Source organism: Pipistrellus hanaki (assembly GCF_964339955.1).
Source record: "Pipistrellus hanaki genome assembly, chromosome: 18".
NCBI classification, from domain to species: Eukaryota; Metazoa; Chordata; class Mammalia; order Chiroptera; family Vespertilionidae; genus Pipistrellus; species Pipistrellus hanaki.
The window spans coordinates 17,124,572-17,146,939 of NC_140520.1; the positions used below are offsets into that span (position 1 = coordinate 17,124,572).

At 37.0% G+C, this 22,368-nt stretch overlaps 1 protein-coding gene and 1 long non-coding RNA gene across 5 annotated transcripts in view; one reads left to right on the forward strand and one right to left on the reverse strand.

Moving 5' to 3' along the window:
* Nucleotides 1–22,368, forward strand: part of RABGAP1L (RAB GTPase activating protein 1 like) — a 367,897-nt gene that overhangs the window by 168,738 nt on the left and 176,791 nt on the right. The gene's annotated exons all lie outside the window — the stretch shown is intronic.
* Nucleotides 1,971–17,709, reverse strand: LOC311613292. The gene is made up of 5 exons (XR_014793426.1): nucleotides 17,556–17,709; nucleotides 15,133–15,213; nucleotides 12,937–13,019; nucleotides 6,041–6,445; nucleotides 1,971–2,089 (listed from the first exon to the last, which is right to left on the reverse strand). It is a non-coding gene; the product is annotated as an uncharacterized lncRNA (long non-coding RNA).

Genomic DNA, 22,368 nt, shown 5'->3' on the forward strand with positions numbered 1-22,368 from the left:
GGAAAGGGAATTTGAAATAATCATGATGCCATTCGTCTATTGCTTCTTCAGTTATTTAGTCAACAGACATTTACTGAGTTCTATCTAGATGCCAGAAGTTGTGCAAAGTCCCTGGTGTGGTCCAAGTTGAAGTGGGTATACACAGACGGAACAGGCGATTTGACATAATCTGCTAAGTGCTGGAACAGTGGTGTGCAATGTTCCGTGGGAGTTTGTAGGATGGGCATCTAGCCTTGTCTGGGCAGAAGGATAAGGAAGGGATGACTGCAATTACCTCACCCCTAACCTCTAGCCCATTCACCCCCTTTCCCATTTAATTGCCATATGGTAGACCTTCCCAGCCTTATACAGTGTTTCTCAAACATTTTCATCTTAGAACAGCCAGCAAAGAAAAGGGAGCTAGTCACTGAGTAGAGAGGAGGAGTGGTGCTACCTTAGAGCACAGCCTCAATGCTGTGCCATCAAGTGAGTTTTATGTATTAGTCCATATTTTTTGTGATCAATGTGGGAAGTGGTCTTCTGATGCATATGTAAATACCTTTTAAGGAGCACAAGAAGTTATTGTTTTCAAATCTACAAATCTTCCAATAAAATTGGATTTGAAGGAAGATCTTCCATGGGTATCCAGTGGTTTCATATTACCCCACGCACACTATTACTCAACAAGTGTGCCCCCAGTGAGTTGTGCTCTTTTCTAGTCAATCTTCTAAAAATGCTGCCAGAGCAATCTCCCTGCGGCTCACATTCTGTTATGTAATTTTCGTGTTCTCCTTGATTTGGGAAAAAAGAAAACCCATCAAACTCCTTAGCCTGCTTGAGAATGCCCTCCACGCTCTGTCTGGAGCCTGCCTTTCCACTGGTAGGCGGCACTGCCCTTTGCATGTGTGCGCTGGTGCAGTCATCTCTGAACTGTTCTTTGGAAAAACCATTTCTTTGCTTCTGATGATACTTCTATCTGGAATGCATGTTTCTGTCCCTTCATGTGTGAACGTTTTAACTGTTCCTGAGGTCCAGCAAGGTTAAATGCCTTTGAAACTTCCTTATTTTCAACCTGAGTGTAATTTTTCTCTCTTTTGGTTTCCTTATAAACCTGTTAACAGTTTTTATTAATATGTACTTTCTTCTCTTATGATTCCTTAATTGGATATTTTATTTACTGCCAGATTATAAGCCGCTTTAGAAAGATATTTTGTTACATTTTTCCAAACCCCAAATTGTCTGCCATGTGTCTGATATAGTATGTGTCCCATAAATGTCTCCTGGAATGGACTAAAGTTTGAGGCCTAACCTAATAGACATACCATTATAGGGTATTTGTATTCTATTCCCAGTACTGCCATTTACTCTTTGAATTGCAGTTTGACATTTAATGTTATTGCGACTTAGTTATTTTTTACCTACAAAGTGGGTATAATGATATTTCACTCTGTTATAAAATTATATTATTCATTGAAGAACTACTTTGAACTCTTTGGGAGGAAAAAGGTCAAATTTATAGGAAAAATAATAGGATTATGCCTCTGCAATTTGAAACAGTTGAACACAATTTAAAGATAATTTTGTTTAAACATCAACTAACCTAGAAATACAGGGCCAATAATAGTTCATGTGTATATATGTGTATGTGTGTGTAATCTTTCATGTTTATGAGTTCATTTTGTAATGTAATGCCAATTCCATACCAGGGAATTTGTCTGCTAAATGTTTAAGAGGTGGAAATTGTTGCAGGAAAACACATTACTTTAGTGTAGTGGTTGAGAGTCTGGACTCTGGAGGTAGAATGTCTAGGTTCCAATCACTTTTAAGCATTCTGCTGCGTAGAGCAAGTTAGTAAACATTTTTATGTTTTGGTTTCCTCATCTATAAATAAAAATAATAACTACAACTTAGAGTATCATTTTCAAGAATAAGTAAGGTGCCTTACCTGGTTTGGCTCAGTGGATAAAGCATCAGCCTGTGGACTGAAGAGTCCCAGATTTAATTCTGGTTGTGGGCTTTGATTCACAGTAGGGGGAATGCAGGAGATAGCTGATCAATAATTCTCTCTCATCATTGATGTTTCTATTTCTCTCTTCCTCTCTCTTCCTCTCTGAAATCAATTTAAAAAAGAAAGAAAGAATAAGTAAGGTAAAACCAACACATCTTAAACATGTTAGTTATTGTTATTATTTTTTCCTGGGGAAATCATACAAACTGGTCTTAGTTGAAGGTTAAGCTCAGTGGTTAAGAGCTTAGCATCAGATAAACCTAGGTATTAATTCCTACTCTCTGGGTGAAGATAAATAACAGAAATCACCATTTACTGAATGGAGCTAAACAACCTAAGCATTCTAAATTCTGATATTTAATGTTAATTAAATTGTTTGCCTTCTCATTTACTACTTGTGAAATGATAGTTCCTGTTGTTAATGTGCTCCATAATACTTACTTTAAACATCCCATCTACCAGGGTTTTATTTAAATGAATCTCACTCCCCAACCTGTATAAAACATTAATTGTATCTTTCTCCTATTCAAAAACCATGCATATCATCTGAAGTCCAGTTTTTATCAAGACACACACACACATTCCCTCATGATTAGGGTAGTCATGTATTGTATGCTTTTGTCTATGGACTTTATTAGGATGCATTAAATAACATGTATTCAACCTTTTCAACAGCATGTAAAAAAATCTGGCCATTAGAACTAATTTAATTCGCACTTAAATAATTTAAATGGCAATAGTAGCTGAAAAATTATACATCCAGAAATATAGATCTACTAGAGGCCCGATGCACAAAATTCGCGCAACAGTAAGACTTTCTTCCCCCAGCTGCCGGCAGGCACCCGGACCCAGGCTTCCCTTGCAGCCCTGGCTTCGTTGGACATCTGATCTGATTAGCATATTGCACTTCTATTATTATAGATATGTTCCTTTATGGTCTCTCCTGCAGGTTATTCTGAATGGAACTGAGAATTAGAAGTACTTAACTTTTATGTTCAAGAAAGGAAAAGACTATCCTCCGCCCAAAGTCCCAAATCATGCATAAGTAGCCATCATTAAGTACACGTGCTTCTGAAGATCAGCTGGTCAATAAGTCTTACTCCAGAAACTGCTAATTAGCAAGCCAATGGTAGCCCCAGGTTTCTGAGAGTCAGTCAGCTAGTGACTGCTGCTCTATGTTCAGTTACCTGCCCAACATTCATTACTGAATATTCAAGTGGACAAAGGAACAAAATAAATTGGATGTGGCCACTAAGAAATTATGTCAAAATGTAAATGGACCCTTTTTCACTACTACACAGAAAATCCGCAGGGATATAAAAGAGCAAAACAATAAAATCAACCAATAGAATCTAATAGGTGTATATAGGACATGCTACCCCCAAACAGCAGAATACAGGTGGGGCATTCAGCAAGATAGAACAATATCCTGAGTCATAAGACAAACTCAACAAATTTAAAAGAATTGAGATTATACAGAGAATATTCTCTGACAACACTGAATTTAAAATAGAAATCAATAGCAGAAATAAACAGGGAGAAAAAATGATCTGTAAGTAAAAGAGGAAGTTTCAAAAGAAATTTAAAAAAATACATAGAAATGAATGAAAATAAAACATCAAAACATCAAATTGTTAGAAGCAGCTAAACCAGTGCAGATGGAAAACTTGTAGCATTAAATACTTATACCAGACATGTGGAAAGATCTCTAATCAATAATCTAATTTATTTCCTCAAGAAACTCAAGTTTCCCCCTCAAGAAACTGGAAAAGAGAAAAACCGTGCAGAAAAAGAAAATTATAGACAGCTTATGTATGGAGATACAGAAATTTCCCATAGGAATAATAGAATGTAGTAATTATAATTAGTATTCCTCCTCTTAGAGATTAATAATCAGTCTGTCACTTTAATGAAAATCTCAATTCAGTGCTTTAAGTTACTCCCGCTACCCTCAAAAATGAATTGATTTATAGTCAAATTCAGCAGGTTTTTATAGTTTCATTTTGTTCTCTTCATTTGTATCACCACTCTTTTTCAAGTCTAATTACTTTTGCAGATTGGACCAAATCCTTGGTATTATTTTTAAAAATTGAGCCTTTCTTGCATTTGCTTCTTCTGAGAAAAGTCTATGCACCATTTATCTAACTTTCTATTTTTTTTTTTTTTAGAGCATTGAACCAGCTTAATCTGAAGTTCTTCTTGCTTTTAAAGGAGATATCTAAAAATGTTTCTTGCAATGTGTTCATTATTAGGTGAAATTTTCCTCTTTCTGACCTGGTGGCTATAAAACTGAAATCAATTAGAGTTATAATAATCTATCCCATCCGCATTTGCAAATGAGCTCCTTGGAATTTGGGGGTGGTAGATTTTTAAAAAGCAGTACGTTTACTTTGAAGTAAAATGTGCCATATGTATCATAGGATGAAGTGTTTGGTTTGTTTAATACAATGTAATTCCCTTCTTTAGAAGACATCTTGTACTTTGTTTGAAATAGTTTTTCTCAGCAAAGTACCTTCCTGGAAGTTTAAATTTATCTTTTTCCTTCTCAATGAAAGTGCTAATCCTCTGAAATCAAATGTTTACTGGGGTGATGGTGGAGGCATTACAGATCTTAGCATAGATCTCATCTGTTTTAAAGGAAGAAAATCAAAGTTGTCTTTAGATTTAATTGATAACATAATGCTTTTTGGTGCTTAATAACTCTGGAGCTGATAGTGAATGGTGATAGTTGCATAACATTTTTCATGTTGTGTTTTTGCTTGCCCTCAGAGTGTCCAAGGCCAGCACACAGGGGGTTGTTTACTACTCCTTAATTAGGTTTCCAGCAGTTAGAATAAGCAAGAGGGTGCCTGGCTTCTGGCATTGCAGTATGTCCTGATAGGCTTCCCTCAGTCTCGGTTAAAGTAAGTAGAGAAAATATCCAGTGTTCTTCCACAATTATCCTTTCTCTATAAATGACAACTCTTTGTTTATAGTTAATCACTGAAAAGTAATTATTTCTATTGAATGAGTGGAATATACATTTAGAGCCTTTTATAAAGATACAGATTATCTTTCATATTCATATTTAACTGTTTTCCCACCCTGCTTAACCCACGCTTGAGTAACCGTCTTCAAACTTAAAACACTGTATAGTGTGTTTGTGATAAGGTAGATATGGCAAAAGACCTTGCAGTCATTTCCCTTGCTATGAAACTAGGCGCTAGCATCCTGCTGAACTGTTCCTATTTAGATCAGGTCAGAGGCTGTACCTGAGTTACATTGTTTTGTTGCCCCCTTGGTCAAATTTGAAGACAGCCTGCCCACGCTAGGATCCGTAGTTCCTTTAGCCTTTATACTGAGCTTGGATGAGCTGGTGGTTGCCTGAGAATCTAAGCCTCTAGAAGCGGAGCTGTCTCTCCAGATTCCTGTAGAAGTGTGGCACTACTCTTAAGGGCCAGGGGCTCATGTTCTTTAGGACACACAATGGAAAGGAGGATTACTTTGCCAGGAGGACTTGACTGCTTTCTGATTGAGGGATGATGAAAAGCAAATGGATCACAAGAATTTGGGGTCACCGAACAGGCAGTCCCAATGCTACCATGCAGCTCTCCCCTTCAGAAGACAAAGAAAGCACTCCTGCTTAATCCCTGCATTTTAACTGTTCCAGTTCAGAGAGTCATTATGTAGCCATTTGCAGCCACTTCTTTCTCATAACCTAGAGGGGAAAGGGATAAGGGAACATTCTCTTCTCCCCTTGAAGTTTTCTCCAAAAATTGGGGGGGGAAAAACTTTTAAGTCAAAGCAAGGACAGTTCATTCTTGCTGCTCTTTGAGGCCTTGACATGTCTAAAAATCTCTGTTAATCTTCCCACAGTTCAGTTGTGTTGTGTTATGACCTCTTTTTCAAACAAAAGCTCCCCCCCTGGAGCTGCAGACCAGCCACCTTGATGCTTTCTGCAAAGGCTGTGATGTTTTATCTCAGCCTCAGGGAACTCCTTATGCTGCTTTACTGCCAGACTAAGTTAAAATTTCCATCAAACCAGATATATAGCTTAATAAGTCTGTTCTTTACCTCATTTAACCTTGTCTCACTTTCAAGGCTTTCCTCAGAGTTTCCTTCGAAATAAACAGATTCTGCCTGTGATAGCTGTCATTCTGTTGACCTCCATAGATGATTTGGCTTATCTTTCTAAGAAAAGGAGGAATAATTATTGGCAAAAGGAGAAGTAGCTGGACTCCAAATAAACTCTCAAGTTATGCAGTAGCCCCCCAATATCTGAAGTTTCCCTTTCTTTGATTTCAGTTACCCATGATTAACCAAGATTCAAAAATATGAATTGGAAAATTCCAGAAATACTCAGTTTATCAGTTTTAGTTGCATGCAGTTCTGAGTAGTGTGATGGAATTTTGCACTGTCGCTCTGTCCAGCCCAGGATATGAATCATGCCTTTGTACTTGAATTGTCCCTCACTGAGACCTTAGAAAACCAAATAGTGACAAAATATAGATAATAGTTACTTCATAAAAAAAAAAAGAGATTGCCAGGAATTTCATGCATTAAAATCTGATGTGCATCAGGGGAGGTGAATACAGGTTTGAAAACATTAGACCTGAGTTGATTTTAGCTCTGAAACGTGATTGGCTTTGGGAATCCTTGTACATCATTTAACTTCTCTGAATATTAGTTTTCTTCTATAGAAAATGAGATAAATGTGTCCACCTTCTGGTCTTTATAGAGTTATTTCAGGACCAAATAAGAAAGCTCTCTTAAGAGGAATAAGTAGAAAAGATCATGATAAATTGTCATTCTTATATCAAGTTTCTTCAAACCATGGCACTATTGGCATTTTGGGCTGGATAATTCTTTGTTTTAGGGACCATTCTGTGCATTGTGGGACGTTTAGCAGCATTCCTGACCTCTACCTACTAGCTGTCAGTAATGCTCCCCTAGTCATAACAACCCAAAATGTCTCCAGACATTGCCCTAGGAGGCAAATCACTCTTGCTTGAGAACTACTGCCTTAAACAAATAAATTATTTAAAGCAACTTGTAATAATGTAGTTAGTCTATGTGTCTAGCCTGCTTTCACCACAGTAGACTCTTGTCTAAGTGTACATTGTTTCTGTGTGGAGCAGGGGGAGCTCACCATGGCCCTCAGGCCAAATCTGGCCTGCCGCTTGTTCTGTAAGGAAGTTTGAAGTTTATAACTTAGACATTATCTATGGCTGCTATTATGCTCCAAAGGCAGAGATGAGTAGTTCTTACCAGAGATGTTTGAGTCATAAGCCTAAAATGTGTACTCTCTGACCTTTGACCAAAAAGGTTTGTCCACCCCCAATGTTAGAGTATTTTAGAGTGTTTTAGCAGAATATCCCTTCCCATGCCCTGGATCATGAGCACTTAGACTTAAAATTGTTTTCATGTGAAGATTTTGGTGAAAAGAATATTCAATTTGTACAAGTATGTAAACTGGTATAAAATTAAATTGGAAAGTTACTTCATGTATCTATGCTGGCTGCTATGTAGATATACAGTATAGCACAGGGGTCTTCAAACTACGGCCCGCGGGCCACATGCGGCCCGCAGAGGAGTCTGATCCTGCCCGCCAGGTTTTTTGGGCAGTGAGCGCAGCCGAGGTGTTACAGTGGGAATTAGTAGTTCATATAGTCCGGCCCTCCAGCTCTCTGAGGGACCGTGATCTGGCCCCCACTTTAAAAAGTTTGAAGACCCCTGGATAGCACATTAACTAACAGCAAAAACTATGGAGCCAGACTGTACTGGTTTAAATCCTGGCTCTACTCCTTTGTGACCTAAAACAAGTCACTTACCGTCTCTCTGCTTTGCTTTCCTCACTATAAAAAGAGGTTAATATTAAAACCTGGGAGGACTAAATAAAATTAACATATGCAAAGCATGTAGACCAGTGTTAGGCATCTAATAAGCATATACTTATTACTGTGATAGCCAAATGGTTCCAGAAATCAACTCAATTTATATTTGGCTTCTACAATTCTTTAACAGTGCAGTTTAAAGATGTGAATATGTAATAGTTGTTTTCATAGTAAAATGTGGGCAAATAATTTCACTTAAGTTCTTTCTTCCTCTAATATAAAAATGTTTGAATGGGGGTAAAGTTGTTGAGTTGGTGTCTAGCCAGGCAACTTATTTAATTCCAGCCAGAGATTAGTTATAAGTTTCAAAACAATATTGTCAGCCCAGGTTTTTGCCACTAATAGAAAACAGATCACCACTAAAAGCATTATGGCTTTTTCAAAGTGTTTATCACTTTCAGTGACCTCCCTAGGATGTTTACTCCAGCTCATGCCAAGCTTTGCTTATATCCATCAGAGTTTAGGCACTAGGCTCCCCAGCTTCCTAGACATCTATATTTTAATACAATTTTCTATTTATGGAGTATCATTTTCCCCAAACCACAAAGATAACTACAGATGATTTTATTAAGCCTCTTGTATAATATTTAACAATCATAGTTTCCTTATTTTCTAGATATAAAACTAAAAACAGAAGGTTGGTAAATACCAACATGAAATTTTTATTACCTTGTGTGTTTTTCCCCCCTTGGACTTATTGGTTATGTTAGGCTGCCACATAAACAATGATCGACCAAGTAGCAACTTATTGTTGAATTATGTGAGAGTGATGCTAAGTGATATAGAATTTGGAAGGAATATAAGGCCTGGATCTTGTTCTCAAGGGGTATCTGACTATGTGTGAAGACCATGATACATTTATAGATGCTTAAAAAAACAATATAAAAATCACACAATATTCTAAAAGTATTCCAAGAGATGCTACAGGATTTTTAATAATAAATTATCAAGTGAGCTGTACATACAATGAGTAGTTTATATTCCAAGAAGAAACTGTTCATAATTAATGATAATGTATTTGTCCTGAATTTCACAGCATTATAGCCTTCTAAGTTTCAGGAACTGTATAAAAAATTAGAAACCTCAACTAGGTAGTATGTTCTCTCTTGGACTTAGAATATGGTGAGAGAGACAATTATTTTATAATACAAGCAGGGCAGTAGAGACTGCTTTAACAAAGATTGTGGGAATACAAAGTACAGACAGAAAGACTGGGAGAAATGAGAATATATTCATGCAGGTTTTTAAAAAAGAGATTTTTCTAAAGTAATTCTTTTTATTTTCTACATGAATAACTTGCTATGCAGAACATTTATCAAATATTTTTTTAAAAAGAAATTTTCATTCTGAAAATAATGTGCACATATGCACTACTCATTACATGGTCTCAGTGCAGATGGCACAGATAAGAACTGTGTCCTTATCATTAGACAGACATTTTATACAAAGTTAAAACTGCAGAGCCCAATGTTTTAAAAATTCACATATTTGTAGTTTTACAGTGGTTTCACATATCTGATCTTATTAGATTATCATAGTTGGCCAGGGTAAGCAGTGGTTGTCCTCATTCCCATTTTCCAGATGAGGAAACTGAAGCACACATAAGTTGTGCTTTATTTACTCTAGGTCATATGACAGATACGTAAAATCTGTCTTTTGATCTCCTTCTTTCTGCTGGAATCCCCTTTCTCCTGGCAGCGGCAGTTGGCATTTATTGACCATTTAGGATGAGTCAGCCGCTCTACTCTGTGCTGTGCAAATGTGGATGTATGTAATCCTCATAACAGCCTGTGAGATAACTTCCATTATTATCATTATTTTGCAGGTGAGGATTGAGAAGCATAGACAAGTAACTTGTTCAGAGTCACATTTGGCAAGGTAGCCTATAGGCATTCAACCCAAATGTGTAATTAAAGATTTAGTGAGCCTTTTATTTATATAATTGAGGTAACATTGGTTTATAACATTATATAAGTTTCAGGTGTACAATATTATAATTCCCCTCTAGCTTCTCCTGGTTTTCACTCTCCTTCTGTTCTCCCCCAAACTCCTTTAAGTATGTTAATATTAAACTGATTGTCATAACATTTATAAGGTATTCATTGTTTGGACTTGACAAAATTTGGAATTTCCCTAGTACTTCTGAATTTAAATTTCTAATACCAGACAAAGCTGTGCTGCATGATAGTTTAAGCACCAGTCACAAACCAAAGAAATTCCATCTAAGCCTTATTTCCCCTTGTCCCTGTTGCTTTGTGTTGGAACTTAGGCACAGAATGTTTAGCGAGGCCCAGAAGTTGCTATAACTAAAAAATAAAATGATGGGGAGATCCTGATCAAATCCTTCAACTCAAGAAAAATGTGAAGATTTGAGTGCTCTTGAGTGGGACCCCTTTTGTTCTATATCTAAAGATGTAACTTTGTTTAATAAATGAAAAATCATAAGTTGTTATTCAGACAAATACATTTAAAAAAATATATATTTTATTTATTTTGTACAGAGAGGAAGGGAGAGAGATAGAGAGTTAGAAACATCGATGAGAGAGTCATCAATCAGCTGCCTCTTGCACACCCCCTACTGGGGATATGCCCGCAACCAAGGTACATGCCCTTGACCGGAATTGAACCCGGACCTTTCTGTCCCCAAGCCGACGCTCTATCCATTGAGCCAAACCGGTTTTGGCAAGACAGATACATTTTGATCTATGGTGTGGTCACCTCTTCTTTTCCCCCACGTCACCATTTATACTCCATATCAGCTTTTCCACCTTCCCTGACCCCGGAAGTCACCACACTGTTGTCTGTGTCCATGAGTTCTCTATTTTTCTTTCTTTGGTACCTCTTCTGAGTTAGTGTCTTAAATGCTCCCCTTTTAATTTGGAGGGTACTGAATGCTGTAGGGGGGAACATTTGAGGAGGGCTGTGAGTAGTGATCAGGATTCACCCTGCTCTGCTTTCATCTCTTGTAATAGGAGTATCATGTTGACGTTTTGTGGTGTTTTTCAAGATTGCATGACCCAGAAACTTACCAACACTAGGCTGAGAACTATAGCTTTCAGTGTCTGCTTTACACAGTAATCCAAGCAGCATCACTTCTCTTTGTGCCTATGTTAGCCATTTATACAATGGAAATTAGACAATTGTCCTTGAATCCTGGTGACACAATTGCAGAGATTGGGTATTCAGTTTAATCAAGATTTTGTTGAGTATTATATGTCTGCATGCATACATGCACAAAACCCTTTTCCTGAAGGTAATAAGATCATATTGGCAAAGCAAGACATGCTTAAAGATTTATTGCTTAGGTGTATAATGGAAATGATAGTTTTCACTTGCTGTCTGACGAAGGTTTTTAAAGAGCACAGACCAACCCAGTAGGACATTTTCTAGCATCTTCTGGTCCCAGAAGGGTTTCATCTGCCTTCAGTAGAGTCTATGGAGTCTATGGAGTGTGACTATAGTATATTGTTCCTGATATTTTTTGTTGTGGTAAAATGTAACATAATATTTATCATTTCAACCATTCATAGTGTACAGTTCAGTGTCATTAAATACATTCACAGTGTTGTGTAACTCTCGCCACTATCTATAACCAAAATGTCTTCATCGTCCCCAACAAAAACTCTATACTTGTGAAACTTCCCCTATTCCTCCTCCTCCAACCTCTAGTAAGCTCCATTCTACTTTCTGTCTTTATGAATTTGCCTATTCTAGATACCCCATATAAGTGGAATTGTACAATATTTGGCCTCTATGACTGGCTTGTTTTTCAAGGTCCATCATGTTTTCAAGGTTTGTCATGTTGTACCATCAAAAATTTATTCTTTTTAATGGCAGAACATTATTCCATTGTCTGAGTATACCAAATTTTGTTTATCTTATGCTTGCTATCTTAATATATGAAATTGTTATATAATAAAAGGCTGTATATGATTTACTAACTAAATAAGGGATATAGGAGGAATATATTTTGTCAGAGGATGACTGGCAGTATTGTTTAGTGGTTAAAAGCACAAACTCTGCATCCAGACTAGCTGGTTAGAATCCTGGTTCCAACATTTACTATCTCTGTGAATGGGGGCAAGTTGCTTGCCTATTCTTATTTGCCTTATTATAAAGATGGGAATAATTAGGGTCTAATTCACAGGTTTGTGGAGAAGATTAAATGAGTTAGTGCATGTATGGTGCTTAGAACCATGTAGTATTATTGCAGTTTAATTTAAATACCATTTGCTGTTTGTTATCATCTAGTTATGAGGGGCCCGTAGAAGAGATCAGATATGAGCTGTAGCTTAAGGAAGCTCTGCAGGGTGTGATTAGAGAAAGGATTCCAAGGTGACTCCGGTGTGTACTTGGAATGCAGATGGCATGTTTGTGCAGAGACAGGTGTCACACAGTGGCTAAATGAACAGCTTTGGAGTCCAGCAGACCTCTGCCATATACTTACTGTGTGACTTTGGTTATAACCTTTCTAAGCTTTAGTTCTAATCTTTACTTTGGAAATAATAATGTTTTAAGAATAGTTTATCTGCCCACATTTATTGGAGGGTACACAATCAAGAATCTAATCTAACTATATAGCTTCTTAGTGACTATAAATTATTTTGAAGCCATTTTAAAACCAATCATTACAACCCGAATTTAATCTATTTAATACATAAATAAAGTATTTCATAGGAACCTGAAATAGATTTATGCTAAATAATCTGATAAAAATGAAAATGCTGTAGCATCAAATATTAATATTTTGCTAGCAGCAGGCAGCCCCAATGTTCATGGCTGGTATGCATTTGAAGGCCTCCTTAACTATGAATTTTATTAAGACTATTTCTCAGAGCTGGAGTTATAAATGGGCTTATAAATGAGAGATTAGCCTTCCCTCTAGAGAGCATCAGGTTCTTTGAAATCTTAATTAACCAATTACATTGTGCTTCTCTTCTTTCATTCAGCAGCACTTGGTTAAATGCTGATGAAGACATTCTCTAGTTGGTAACAACTTAAACAATTGGTATACAATTCTTTTATGTGTTGAAATATAATCATAAAATGAAAATAAAAGAAAATCATTGTTCATACTTGCTTTTTTGAATATTTTCTTTTATCCACTGTACTTCTTTTTTTTTTTTTTAAATTACACTGTAATCCAAGGATATTTGTTCCTAAACATTAGAAATAAGTATAAGACAAAATAATATAGAATGTAAAGTGTAATTGAAAAATAAAATTTAAATTAAATACACTTTAAAAAAAAATAAGTACAAAAAAATAGGTTGTTTTATCTGTATAATAATCATTACTTACAACATGACTTTTGAAGTACCATTTTATTTTTTTCCAGACAAAAGGTCATGAATAGAGACAACTTGTATACAGAAGTTAATTTTTTTTTTTTATGATTAAGTTTATAGTCACATAAAATAGAGGTTGCCTAGGAATGGGGATGCTGGGGTATGAAGAGTAAAGGACATGAGGCTTAGTTTTAGGTTATAAAAATGTCTAAATTTAGACCATGATGATGATTGCACAACTATGTGAATATGCTAAAAACCACTGAATTGTATATTTTAAATGGTGACTCTTTTTGGTAAGTCAGTTATATACCAATAAATCTACTTTAGAAAGAAAAAGTTTATAATCTAGGAAGAAGAAGCTCAGGTGCTGAAATAAGGTAGGGGAGATGGAGAAAAGATGATGGATTTAAGGTCAATAATGAGAGCCAATAGGGCTTTGTAATTGATTTAGATAGCAGCAGCCAGATAAGAGGATGCATATGTGGAGACACCAGCTTCCTAGCTCTGGTGATTAAGTAGTGAGTGGCATTCACAGTGGGGTGGGAATATGGGAAGGAAATAAGACTTCAGGAAAAAGGTGATGAGTTTGTTTCTTAGCATTGAGTTTGAGGTGCCTGTGGGCCAACCAGGTAGAGATGCTCTGTAGGCAGTTAAAAATGTCCCTGAACCTTGAGACATAATTTGAGAATCATTATTGAATGACTTGGATTTGAGGCCTTGTATGTACAAGGAGAGTGTTAGTTAAGAAGAAAGGGCCAAGAATATATAAGAATTTTACAGAAAAAGAGTAGATGACCAGGGAGACTGAGGAGAGGTATGTGGGAGCCCATGGGGGAAGGAGTTCAAGAAAGAAGGAATCTATAATAACAAAAGCACAATATGCTAATTAGTTTGGACAGCCAAATGAACTTTCAGATTCTGGCGAACTTTCAGATTCTGGCCAACCTTCCGTTTGAAGCTGGGGCTGTGAGGACCGAGGCAAGCCAATGCACCTGTGAGGGCCGAGCCCCTTGCACGAATTTCATGCATCGGGCCTCTAGTGGGTTATAAAATAATTAAGTCCTGGGGATGTAACATACAGTTTAGTTAACGATACTGTATTGTATACAGGCATACTTTGCTTTATTGTTTGCTTTATTGTGCTTCCTTCATGTTGTGTTTTTTACAAATTGAAAACAATACCTTCCACCAGCAAAAAGATTACAACTTTGTTGTGGTGGTCTGGAATGAACCCACAGTATCTCTAAGGTTTGCCCATATTTGAAAGTTGCTAAGAGAGTAGATCTTAAAAGTTTTTATCATCATAAAAGAAAAAGGAACGTACAGTTAGCTCTCTCAGATGCTATTTTACACAATATGAGCACTAAAAAATATCCCTGTACTTGATAATTCAGAGGTCAGTGTAACCCTAATGAGTAGCTACAGTAGAGTGCTGCAGGTAGAATTTAAAGGAGGAGGGTTTCTTTAATGATGGGATGGACAGACTTTTTTTCTTTAATCCTTTTTCTGTCTTAATACTAAAACTTTATTCTTTAAACCTAAGCATAATCTAAGCTTGGTGTTTCATTTTTTAAAATGCTTTAATCGATGTTGGTTTTTCTTTTTATAACCCAAAACACCAATGCAAACTATAACACACACACAAAAGGATTTATATCAACTTCCCTTTATAAAGTCAAGAAAATTTCTTTTACCACACCCTTAACTCTTACATTTCCCAAGTGCTTTTAAAAAGAAATGTCATTGAGAAAGTAAGGGAGGAGGGGGGAAAGGGGAAGAGATCAACCAAAGGACTTGTGTGCATACATATGGGCCTAGCCAGTGGCCATAGACAACGGGGGGGGGGGGGGGGGGGGGGCATATCTAGGGAGGGGTTTGGGATGGGAATGGGGGAATAAGGATAATTATGTGAGACCATAATCAATAAAAAAAAGAAAAAAAAGAAAAAAAAGAAATGTCATTTAAAAAGTGACTATCTTACCCTATGAAGATTTCATATCATTTAGCTCAGCAGTTACATTTTGTACGGTAGTCATTGAGGGTAGTCAGATGTAATACAGGCCTATTGATCAGAATTTGGATCATTATGTCATTATCCTGTATCTGTATGTTAGAGCCCATCTTTGACAATTCTACATCTTGGTTGCCCTGAAAATTCCTTTCCAAAGGAGTCAGATGCTCTCTTTTTCCTGTTCATCTGCATATTCTAGGAAGTGAGACGTTTCAGGGCTCTTTGAAAGTCTAGTATATTCTAGTAAATTCTACCCTTGGTGGTGTTCAATCTTTTTTATCATCCCTATGCATGCATCTATGTTTGTCTGTTAGATGCAGTTGTTTTCAGAAATGATTCTGTGAGGTGCACTCTGGGATTTACTAGTTCTTTGTTCTTTTTTATTTTGATTATGGCCCACTACAGTGAGCATTAGGTCATAATTGTTCAGTAATAGCTATTTAAAGTTCCCACAGAGAAGCTCCAAGGATGGCCATATATCTGCTACCCCAGTCTGTTCACCATGACTTCATGTTAGAAGCTCTAGGTAGGATCTGGCTGCCTGGTGCCATCAGGAGGCAGGAAGAATTGCCCAACTTCCAAATGCTCTGTGCTTGATAAAAAGGCAAAATAACTTCAGACTTAATACTATCCACCATGAATTATATGCTTCCTGTGTGTCGATTGGCATATGTAACATAATACCTTATATTAACACAATTTTGAAAATTAGAATTAGCATCACCATTTTAGAGGGAGAGTAGTTATAATGACAAAATCAAAGTTCAGAAATGTGAAGCAACCTGTCCATTACCTAGTTTGTAGGTAGCTTTAAAGCCCATCTCCACCCTCCCCCCTCTCCCACCATCATATGGGAAAAGAGTAAACCAATGTGAAGGATTTTGTGTGTGTAACCTTCTTTATTGTGTCCAAAGGAGAATGAGAGACCTGGAAAAAGGAAAAAGCCCCAAATTGGATTTTGTTGATTTAGCCTGGGAGCATTCTTACTGCTTAGAGGACTCAGCCAGTGCTCTCTCAATACAAGGTTAATTAACCCTTTGCACTCCGAACCATTCTGGACATTGGCTACCAGCTACTCGACGCTACTTTGCGGTGGAAACGTGCGTTGAATTAACTCAATTCCCAGTAATCACTAATAAACTGCAATGTCCCCTGAGAGGGGACATCCAAGTGATATGCTAGAATTCCGATTTCCCCTGAGAGGGGACAGCGGAGTGCAAAGGGTTAAGATTTGCTTCCATAATTTTTCTCAGTCCCAGGAGCAGAAATTATCTCTGAGATTTGCACAACTTTCTGTGAAGCACTCTGAAGCCAAGTCTAGAGAAAAGACTTTGAAGACCATTGCCTCAGCTTGTGCTTTTTATTGGTGTTTTTCTCTTAGCCCAGGTTAGTAGGCTAAATCCTTGTCAATCATATCCCATATGGAAGCATGGCTAAGAAATATTATTCTTGGTAATGAGTTTAGCCACTTTGTGAGAAACCTGGCCATCTCAGAAGACTGGTGGACAAGATAAAAGCATCAGTGGTCATTCTGTGTAAAGTGTGTTCCTAGGGCCAGAATTTAACTCAACTTACACAGTCAGAGGCTGGTTTTGAGAATTTCATTTCCAGCCTTTTCACCTCCTCCCTGTTTTCACTCTCCCACTCAAAAGACATTTTTTTCTAACCCCCTATAAAGAGAAAAGTTTGTGGTGAAGGGAGTGAAGTGTGGCTTTGGAGTTAGAATCTATTTCTGCACTGTCTAGTATGGTAGCCACTAGCCACCTGCACTGTCAAGCACTTGAAATGTGGGAGATGAGCACTTGAAAAGTATACAAATTTCATACCAGATTTCAGAAACTTGAGTCTGTTTCTGTTCTGCTTGATTGGTTATCTTGTTTTTTTGTTTTTTAGATTCAATTCTTGATAGGTATGTAATTATTATTATTATTTATATATTTAATCCTTTCCCCCCTCTTCTTAAAGAAGAGACTTTAACATTTCATGTAATACTGGTGTGGTGGTGTACTCCTTTGGCTTATTCTTGTCTGGGTAGTTCTTTATATGTTATTGGAATGATTACTTAGTAAGTTATGTAATATCTATTCACTAGAGTATACACCAGAAACTAATATAATATTGTATGTCAATGGTAATTGAAAAATAAAAAGTGATATAAAATATTTTGTTAATTTTTATATTGATTACATGTTGAGATGATAATATTTCAGATTTGTCCCAATTATGCCCCAATTAATTGATTATCTGTCTAGACTTAGGTGGGACAAACACAGGTGACCAGGAGTCATCAATAATAGCCTATCCCCTGGTACTTTAATGTCTAGACAACTGAGCCGTACCAGAACACATGACACAAGACAGAATCAGTATGCAATCACACAGGGTTTATTTACCTATTCCTAGTGGGTCCTAGGCTCCAGCAAAGGCCACTGTGCTGCACACTGAAGGACAGATGACGAAAACAGAGACAGGCAGGGGGGCGCAGCTGGTTCAGGCTCACACAGCAGAGCAATCAGGGGCTTGTCTCTCGGAGCGATGTGGAGTCCTCCTCTTATCGGGCAGGAGACCTCAATTGAAGATAGTCTCAGGGTTATATAGACTGTGGTAAAGAGCTTGTGTCCTTATCAGTGTGGGCCATGTGGTGTGTCTTATGCTAGAAACAGGGCGTTTATACTTTCAAGGGCTCAGAGCTTTTACATCAAGATAGTGGGGTGTTCATTAATTTTGGAAGTTACAGAGTATTGGGGGTTTCCATACAGCGAACATTTCACACAGTAATTATCTCATACATTAGAGGGTTTACATCATTAAAACGAGATTTATTGGGTTAAAAATATATATTACTAAAATTAACTTTCCCTACTCTTTTAATGTGACTACACAAAAATTTAAAATTACAAATGTGGCTTGCATTTGTGGCTTGCATTATATATATTTTGGACAGCATTGATTCTAGACCAACAGTACAGCCACCTTACCCAGCATACCTTAGAATTATGGCCCATTATCTAATACCTCTAAGAGGGCTAAATTTATCCAGTCTTTTCTTTCAATCCTATCTGCTCTCCTACCCTGCTTGAAATGAGTATTCCATTTTTACTGGACAGGTAGGGCACATAGAAGAAAATCAGCAAGTTTACCCAATTGGAGGTGAGGACAGATGGTCTTGGATAGAATGGGGACAGTAGGTTGGTGGGGCCCAGAAGCAATAGATTTGCTGAGGATATTTCCTGAAGCAAGTTTTAGATTTTTCCCATTGTATTTTAGTGATTTGGGTTTTGATTGATATATTAAATTTCCCCAAGATAATTGTGTTCCTTGTTTTTCGGTGCCCCTGGTTTGCCTAGTTACAGTCTGTGTGCCTTATCTTCAGAGACCACCAAACCCTTGTTGAGTCCAGGCCTATGGGTGGGATGACAGACTGTAAATTCCTGAGCGGTGGGGACTAAGCTACTGCTGTGGTTAGTGATTACTGCCAAAAAGATGAAAGTAGCTAATAAGAATTGTTTCAAAAGGAAGTGGACTCTCAACTGTGTGTGTGTGTGTGTGTGTGTGTGTGTGTGTGTGTGTGTATTAAAGAAACTTGTTTAAATTGTTTTCAATTGAAAATCCTTTTTCTTTTAAATCCTTTTTATTTCTTAATTACAGTTGACATACAATATTATATATCTCATATACATCTGACACCATAGTTACATACATAGTTATTAGAATATTATTGCCTATATCTCCTATGCTGTACTTTACATCCCCATAACTATTCTGTAACTACCAATTTGTACTTCTTAATCCCTTCATCTTTGAAAAATTGTTTTCAATCGAAAATTCTCTGTTTTAAAGAGTGCAAGATGGGAAGAAAAATTGTATTTTTTTAATTACTGGTAATTTACAGTGCAATCAATGAAAGACTAACAGTTTGAAGTGCTGTATTATAATCAGGTACTGCCTTGCCTGTTAGTTACTTAGTTAATGAAGTTCAATGAAAAATTTAAAACTCTTCAGAAAAATAACTAAGAATATTTAAATGTAGGTGCATTTATTTACTTGGAAATGTTAATTAAAAATATGTTTAAAATATGCAACCCATAAACTTTTATTTTACCCGAATTGGCAGTTATATGCAAATGTTGCTTGTCCCCAGGACACCACACCCACCATTTCTTTCAAGTTGTGTACGGTTTCTTCTTCATATCTTACAGTGTAAATACCAGAGCAATAAATGGTCATTTGAAGCATTAGGTCCTAAGACGTGGCACAGTAATAAAATCTCTAGTATAAATTAATGTCATTATGCTAATATTTAAGCCTCTTTCTCTTTCAGATGTTAATTGATTGTTCTTTATTTGGCCTTTAAACAAAGGAGAGACAGTGTTAACTAAGTAAACCTTCTCAGCATCTTTCTCTTTTATTCACTAGGAGGAATCTCTCTGTTCCCTGCCTTCAGGTCTTCTGGGACCTCAGATCAGTCTGCTAGATCTTAATTTGATCTTATTTTCCAGGTCATCAATTCAATTTTTCTGTGCCTCACAGGCTTGGTATCCTCTCTAATAATGTGACTGTCCATTGTTATCTAGATGTCCTCATTTTTCTCTCCTTTTTTTTTTTTTTTTTTTTTTTTTTTAAAGTTTAGAACAGATCTTTCTGATTCTATTTATAACAATATCTGTGGATTTTAACTAACATTTGGTCATTTTTATTGAGTAAATTTAACATAGCTTGCTTGAGAAGTCAGATGTGACTAATTTAAATAAAAAATGGTGCCTTTCAGACAAAACTTTTTAATAACAACTGAAAAAAATTACATATGAAGAGTACTCAGAAATTGATTTTCCCAATACTGTGATATTAATAATCTGGATAAGGGTTCCAGATTTAGCAAATAAAACTATAGGACACACACTTAAATTTGAATTTCAGATGAACAAAAACTAATTTTTAAATATAAGTATGGCTCAGTTGTTGGAGTGGCATCTCATACATAGAAAATTGGTGGGTTCAATTCCTGATCAGAGCACATACTTGGGTTTCAGGTTCAATCCCTAGTTGGGCATGTACAGAAACACATTGATGTTTCTCTCCCTCCCTCTCCCTCTCCCTCTCTCTCTCTCTCTCTCTCTCGCTCTCGCTCTCGCTCTCGCTCGCTCTTTCTCGCTCTCTCTCTCTTCCTTCCTTTCTTAAATCAATAAAAGGCATGTCCTTGGTTGGGGGTGGGGGGCAGATTTAAATGTAAGTATGTGCCATGCATTTAACTGGGTATCCTTTATGTTATCTGAGAACCATAAAGCTGGGGTGAAGCATAGTAGCTTTTAAAATTGAAAAATCATATTAAAATTGTAAGATAACTAAAGCTCACATTATAGTTGAGCGGGTTGAATTGCATTCATTTTCTATATAGGGCACTGATTCTTATAGTAGTGCCCTATTTAAATTCTTTGGTAAAATACAAATAAAAAGCTAGCAAGGGTTCTAAACATGAAATATTATTGTGCCCTCCACCCTGCAGTGTCATTCTTTCCCCTCAACTCTGACTTTGCAGCATTTCCTTGATTCTCCCAGGGGCAGGTGTCACAGTACCTGCTGTCATGGTTAGAGCCAGACCACCCTTCTAGTCTCACTTATACCATCCATCTCCATCTCTCCCTGACTTCCAAAGGTTGCCGCTATTCCCCTATTGGTTAAGGCAGAGGTGTCTTGACTGATACTCAGATCATAAAGCTGAGTTTAGTTGTTTTAAGAATTAAAGTCAGTCACATTCCTTTCCTCTCCCAGTGGCTCTCAGAATTGCTGCAGGTGAGATAGGTTCTCTGGATCATGCTACCCTGTTGTATTTCAGGGCTGCCACATTTACCATTAGGATTTTAACCACAATATCACAGCCATAGCAAGAAATATGGACTTGGAGGAGTGCTGTTGTCAGTGGCTACTTAGCTAATTGCAGCACTTACACATCTTCATAAAGCGTTTTAGCCTATTCTGGTTTGAAGGTAGATTTATTATAGCAAAAGTTGTTACAAAGTGTTTTTCTGTTTATTATGATAAATCCATGGAAAGGCTTCTTTGGTTCTTCTTTCCTGTGCATCAGGAAGTTAGCATTTTGAACTAAGTTGTGCTGACTTGCTCCAAGGTTACCTCCAAGTAACCATTGGCAAAGAGGTGTTGTGACAATGAGACAATCTTTTTCTTGTAGGTAAAATGTTGTGAACTGTGAAAATAATATTAGTTATTTTCATATTGTGAACGGCACACCCATTCTACCTAATTACCATGCAACCTACGTAGGAACCATTATGTATATGTAACTTGGCAGCAACCATTCAAAGCTTTGGAGAAATGGGAGAGCTTTTATTTGCAGAACCAGGCCTACAGAAACAAGCAGTGCCAGACGAATGCCTGGAAGGAAGCCTGCTTCTAGCCCCCATAGCCACAGAATAAAGTCCAAGTACCTTCCACAGATGGCAACTTAATACATGAGAAATAAATGGGGTTACTTCTGTTTCTTAGTATTTTCTTTCCCTTTATTAGAAATTCAGACTTTAGGAGTGGTTGGACAGAAATTAATTGGGGAACTTAGGTGCATATATGCATAGCCCATGGACACAGGCAGTGGTGTGGTGAAGGCCTGGAAGGAGTGGGTGCGAGGTGGAGAGGTCAGTGAGAAAAAAGGGAGACATTTGATTTGTATTTTTTTAAAAAATATATTTTTATTGATTTCAGAGAGGAAGGGAGAGAAAGAAACATCAATGATGAGAAAATCATTGATTGGTTGCCTCCTGCACACACACCCCCCAACCGGGATCAAGCCCACAACTCAGGCATATGCCCTGACCTGGAATCAAATCATGATTTCCTGTTTCATAGGTCAACACTCAACCACTGAGCCATGCTAGTAGGCAAAAAAGGAGGACATTTGTAATCGTTTTAACAATAAAGATAAATTAAAAAAAAATAAATTCAGACTTTAAATATCCCCTCTTAGCAACTGGGGTGTGTTGGGGGGGGAAATTTTCATAAAAATCTGTGGCCCTCATAACATTTAAATTCATATATTGATTAAATGGTTGGGGATGGTATTTTAGAAGTGAGAAAGACCACAACCATAAACTGTTTCTATTTCTATATTTTTCTAGTGTTCATGTTATAGAACCTAAATAACTTAACTGTTCAAAATATAGAAAAAATACTTTTTTCATGAGTATCTTCTAGTCT